We start from the raw sequence: 6,833 nt of genomic DNA on the forward strand, positions 1-6,833 counted from the left end.
ATATTTAGTGCTAAGTTCACGGAAAACATCGGCATCCATAAAAGATTTAACACAATCAAACTTAGGTGTTATACTTGACTCCTTACCTTTGTCGAGTTCCCAATATTCAGAGTTGCGTTTAATTCTTTCCAATAAATCCCATTTGAATTCAATAGTCTTCATCATAAAAGATCCAGTACAAGAAGTATCGAGCATGGAGCGATTATTGAGAGAAAGCCGAGCATAAAAAATTTGAATAATAATTTCTCTTGAGAGCCCATGGTTGGGGCATGAATATAACATTGACTTAAGCCTCTCCCAAGCTTGAGTGATGCTTTGTCCTTCGCGAGGCCAACAATTATATATATAATTACGATCACGATGAACCAGATGCATAGGATAAAACTTCTGATGAAATTCCAATTTCAATCGGTTGTAGTTCCATGATCCAATATCATCACATAGCCTAAACCATGTCAATGCCTTTCCCTTCAAAGATAAAGGGAAGACCTTCTTATTGATAACATCCTCGGGCATACCTGCAAGCTTAAATAATCCACAAACTTTATCCACATAGATTACGTGTAAATCAGGATGCAATGTTCCATCTCATGTAAAAGGATTAGCTAGCAGTTTCTCTATCATACCTGAAGGAATTTCAAAATAAACATTTTCAGTAGGTTCAGTATGTTTAGGAGCAACTCTTTGATCTATTGGTTGGGGTGAAGATACCCCGAACAAGCCCCTCAAAGGATTACTTTCCATAGTAACCCGTGACAGTAAATTTCAGCACACTATATAAATTTTTCCTTACCAAATTCCACCTACCAAAGGCGCTTCACTCCCCGGCCATGGCGCCAGAAAAGAGTCTTGATGACCCACAAGTATAGGGGATCTATCATAGTCCTTTCAATAAGTAAGAGTGTCGAACCCAACGAGGAGCAGAAGGAAATGATAAGCAGTTTTCAGTAAGGTATTCTCTGCAAGCACTGAAATTATCGGTAACAAATAGTTTTGTGATAAGGTAATTGGTAACGGGTAACAACTAATAAAAGTAAATAAGGTGGAGCAAGATGGCCCAATCCTTTTTGTAGCAAAGGACAAGCCTGGAAAAAGTCTTATATAAAGGAAAACGCTCCCGAGGACACATGGGAATTATCGTCAAGCTAGTTTTCATCATGCTCATATGATTCACATTCGGTACTTTGATAATTTGATATGTGGGTGGACCGGTGCTTGGGTACTGCCCTTACTTGGACAAGCATCCCACTTAGGATTAACCCCTCTTGCAAGCATCCGCAACTACAAAAGAAGTATTAAGGTAAAGCTAACCATAGCATGAAACATATGGATCCAAATCAGCCCCTTACGAAGCAACGCATAAACTAGGGTTTAAGCTTCTGTCACTCTAGCAACCCATCATCTACTTATTACTTCCCAATGCCTTCCCCTAGGCCCAAACAATGGTGAAGTGTCATGTAGTCGACGTTCACATGACACCACTAGAGGAGAGACAATATAAATCTCAACAAAATATCGAACGAATACCAAATTCACATGACTACTTATAGCAAGACTTCTCCCATGTCCTCGGGAACAAACGTAACTACTCACAAATCATATTCATGTTCATAATCAGAGGGTTATTAATATGCATAAAGGATCTGAACATATGATCTTCCACCAAATAAACCAACTAGCATCAACTACAAGGAGTAATCAACACTACTAGCAACCCACATGTACCATTCTGAGGTTTTGAGACAAAGATTGGATACAAGAGATGAACTAGGGTTTGAGATGAGATGGTGCTGGTGAAGATGTTGATGGAGATTGACCCCCTTCCCAATGAGAGGATCGATGGTGATGATTTCCCCCTCCCGGAGGGATGTTTCCCCGGCAGAACAGCTCCACCGGAGCCCTAGATTGGTTCCGCCAAGATTCCGCCTCGTGGCGGCGGTGTTTCTCCCGCAAGCTTGCTTATGATTTTTTTCCAGGGCGGAAGACTTCATATAGCCAAAGATGGGCACTAGAAGCCTGCCAGGGGGCCCACGAGACAGCGGGGCGCGCCCAGGGGGGTAGGGTGCGCCCCCACCCTCATGGATGATGGGTGGCCCCCCTCTGGTGCTTCCTTCGCCCAATATTTTTAATATATTATAAAAATGACTCCCGTGGAGTTTCAGGACTTTTGGAGTTGTGCAGAATAGGTCTCTAATATTTGCTCCTTTTCTAGCCAAGAATTCCAGCTGCCGTCATTCTCCCTCTTTGTGCAAACCTTGTAAAATAAGAGAGAATAGGCATAAGTATTGTGAGATAATGCGTAATAACAGCCCATAATGCAATAAATATCGATATAAAAGCATGATGCAAAATGGACGTATCACTTCTTATTCCAAAATCCATCAAATCTTTACCTAAAAACTTGAAAACTTCACAACACAAAACTCAACACAAAATCTCATGAGCTCCGTTAGTATAAGAAAATAAACCACCACTTTAAGGTACTGTAATGAACTCATTTTTAGTTTATATTGGTGTTAAACCTACTTTATTACAACTTCTTTATGGTTCATACCCCCTGATACTAGCCATAGATGCATCAAAATAAGCAAACAACACACGAAAAACAGAATCTGTCAAAAACAAAACAATCTGTGGCAATCTATAGGTTTTGAATACTTCTGTAACTCCAAAAATTCTGAAAAATTAGGACGGCCAGGATAATTTGTATATTGATCTACTTCAGTTGGAATTGGTATTTTATCGCTCTCTGGTTAAAACTGAAAATTATTTTCATGAGCGCATACTTTCTGTTTTTATCAGCAAGATCAAACAATAATCAACCAAGAAGATCCTAAAGGCTTTATTTGGCACAAACACTAATTAAAACATAAAAAACACAATCGTAATAGAGGCTATATGAATTATTTATTACTAAACATGAACAAAAAGTAAAGAACAAAAATAAAATTGGGTTGCCTCCCAATAAACGCTATCGTTTAACGCCCCTAGTTAGGCATAAAAACAAGAATATATCTAGGTATTGTCATCTTTGGTATGCAATCCATAAGTGGCTCTCATAATAGATTCATAAGGCAATTTAATTTTCTTCCTAGGAAAGTGTTCCATGCCTTTCCTTAACGGGAATTGGAATCTAATATTTCCTTCTTTCATGTCAATAATTGCACCAATCGTTCTAAGGAAAGGTCTACCAAGAATAATAGGACATGTAGGATTGCAATCTATTTCAAGAACAATGAAGTCCATGGGCACATAATTCCTATTTGCAACAATACTGCTACCTCTTGAGCACTGCGTTGGTTTTCCCCGAAGAGGAAGGGATGATGCAGCAAAGTAGCGTAAGTATTTCCCTTAGTTTTTGAGAACCAAGGTATCAATCCAGTAGGAGGCTACGCGTGAGTCCCTCGTACCTGCACAAAACAAATAAATCCTCGCATCCAACGCAAATAGGGGTTGTCAATCCCTATAAGGCCACTTACGAGAGTGAGATCTGATAGATATGATAAGATAATATTTTTGCTATTTTTATGATAAAGATGCAAAGTAAAATAAAGGCAAAATAAATAGCAAAGGAAATAACTAAGTAGTACGAGATCAATATGATAAAGATAGACCCGGGGCAATAGGTTTCACTAGTGGCTTCTCTCGAGAGCATAAGTATTCTACGGTGGGTGAACAAATTACTGTTGAGCAATTGACAGAATTGAGCATAGTTATGAGAATATCTAGGTATGATCATGTATATAGGCAACACGTCCGAGATAAGTAGACCGACTCCTGCCTGCATCTACTACTATTACTCCACTCATCGACCGCTATCCAGCATGCATCTAGAGTATTAAGTTAAAAACAGAGTAACACCTTAAGCAAGATGACATGATGTAGAGGGATAGACTCATGCAATATGAAGAAAACCCCATCTTGTTATCCTCGATGGCAACAATACAATACATGCCATGCTGCCCTTACTGTCACCGGGAAAGGACACCGCAAGATTGAACCCAAAGCTAAGCACTTCTCCCATTGAAAGAAAGATCAATCTAGTAGGCCAAACCAAACTGATAATTCGAAGAGACTTACAAAGATAACTAATCATACATAAAAGAATTCAGAGAAGATTCAAATATTATTCATAGATAGACTTGATCATAAAACCACAGTCCATCGGTCTCAACAAACACACCGCAAAAAGAAGATTACATCGAATAGTTCTGCACAAGAGAGGGGGAGAACGTTGTATTGAGATCCAAAAAGAGAGAAGAAGCCATCTAGCTACTAACTATGGACCCGTAGGTCTGAGGTAAACTACTCACACTTCATCGGAGAGGCTATGGTGTTGATGTAGAAGCCCTCCGTGATCGATGCCCCCTCCGGCGGAGCTTCGGAACAAGCCCTGAGATGGGCTCTCGTGGATACAGAAAGTTGCGGTGGTGGAATTAGGGTTTTGGCTCCGTATCTAATCGTTTGGGGGTACATGGATATATATAGGAGGAAGGAGTACGTCGGTGGAGCAACAGGGGGCCCACGAGGGTGGAGGGCGCGCCTGGTGGGGGTGGGCGCGCCCCCTACCTCGTGGACTCCTGTTTCTTTTTTTGACGTAGGGTCCAAGTCTCTCTGGTCTTATTCATTGAAAAAATCACGTTCCCGAAGGTTTCATTCTGTTTGGACTCTGTGTGATATTCCTTTTCTTTGAAACCCTAAAACAGGCAAAAACAACAATTTTGGGTTGGGCCTCCGGTTAATAGGTTAGTCCCAAAAATAATATAAAAGTGGATAATAAAGCCCAATAATGTCCAAAACAGTAGATAATATAGCATGGAGCAATCAAAAATTATAGATACGTTGGAGACGTATCAAGCATCCCCAAGCTTAATTCCTGCTCGTCCTCATGTAGGTAAATGATAAAAACAAAATTTTTGATGCGGAGTGCTACTTGGCATAATTTTAATGTAATTGTTCTTAATTGTGGTATGAATATTTAGATCCGAAAGATTCAAGAAAAAAGTTCATATTGACAGAAAAATAATAATACTTCAAGCATACTAACAAAGCAATTATGTCTTCTCAAAATAACATGGCTAAAGAAAGTTATCCCTACAAAATCATATAGTCTGCCTATGCTCTATCTTCACCACACAAAATATTTAAATTATGCACAACCCTGATGACAAGCCAAGCAATTGTTTCATACTTTTGACATTCTCAAAACCTTTTCAATTTTCACGCAATACATGAGCGTGAGCCATGGATATAGCACTATAGGTGGAATAGAGTGGTGGTTGTGGAGAAGACAAAAAGGGAAAAGATAGTCTCACATCAACTAGGCGTATCAACGGGCTATAGAGATGCCCATCAATAGATATCAATGTGAGTGAGTAGGGATTGCCATGCAACGAATGCACTAGAGCTATAAGTATATGAAAGCTCAAAAAGAAACTAAGTGGGTGTGCATCCAACTTGCTTGCTCATGAAGACCTAGGGCATTTTGAGGAAGCCCATCATTGGAATATACAAGCCAAGTTCTATAATGAAAGATTCCCGCTAGTATATGAAAGTGATAACATGAGAGACTCTCTACTATGAAGATCATGGTGCTACTTTGAAGCACAAGTGTGGTAAAAGGATAGTAACATTGTCCCTTCTCTCTTTTTATCTCATTTTTTTATTTGGGCATTTTCTCTTTTTTATGGCCTCTTTTCTTTTTCTCTTTTTTTTTAATTTTTCGTCCGGAGTCTCATCCCAACTTGTGGGGGAATCATAGTCTCCATCATCCTTTCCTCACTGGGACAATACTCTAATAATGATGATCATCACACTTTTATTTTTCTTACAACTCAACAATTACAACTCGATACTTAGAACAAAATATGACTCGATATGAATGCCTCCGGCGGTGTACCGGGATATGCAATGACTCATGAGTGACATGTATGAAAGAATTATGAATGGTGGCTTTGCCACAAATACGATGTCGACTACGTGATCATGCTAAGCAATATGACAGTGATGGAGTGTGTCAGAATAAAAGGAATGGTGGAAAGTTGCATGACAATATATCTGGGAATGGCTATGGAAATGCCATAATAGGTAGGTATGGTGGCTGTTTTGAGGAAGGTATATGGTGGGTGTATGACACCGGCGAAAGGTGCGCGGTATTAGAGAGGCTAGCAAAGATGGAAGGGTGAGAGTGCGTATAATCCATGGACTCAACATTAGTCATAAAGAACTCATATACTTACTGCAAAAATCTACAAGTTATCAAAGCAAAGTATTACGCACATTCTCCTAGGGGGATAGATTGGTAGGAAAAGCCCATCGCTCGTCCCCGACCGCCACTCATAAGGAAGGCAATCAAAATAATAAATCATGCTCCGACTTCATCACATAACGGTTCACCATACGTGCATGCTACGGGAATCACAAGCTTCAACACAAGTATTTCTCAAATTCACAACTACTCAACTAGCATGACTTTAATATCACCATCTCCATATCTCAAAACAATAATCAAGTATCAAACAAATCATAGTATTCAACACACTCATAAGAGAATTTTTTTATTCTTGAATACCTAGCATATTAGGATTTTAAGCAAATTACCATGCTATTTAATACTCTCAAAATAATCTAAGTGAAGCATGAAAGATCAATAGTTTCTATAAAACAAATTCACCACCGTGCTCTAAAAGATATAAGTGAAGTACTAGAGCAAAATTATATAACTCAAAAGATATAAGCGAAGCACATAGAGTATTCTAACAAATTCTAAATCATGTATGGCTCTCTCAAAAGGTGTGTACAGCAAGGATGATTGTGGTAAACTAACAAGCAAA

Source organism: Triticum urartu, chromosome 7, assembly GCF_003073215.2.
Source record: "Triticum urartu cultivar G1812 chromosome 7, Tu2.1, whole genome shotgun sequence".
In the NCBI taxonomy this organism is placed as follows: Eukaryota; Viridiplantae; Streptophyta; class Magnoliopsida; order Poales; family Poaceae; genus Triticum; species Triticum urartu.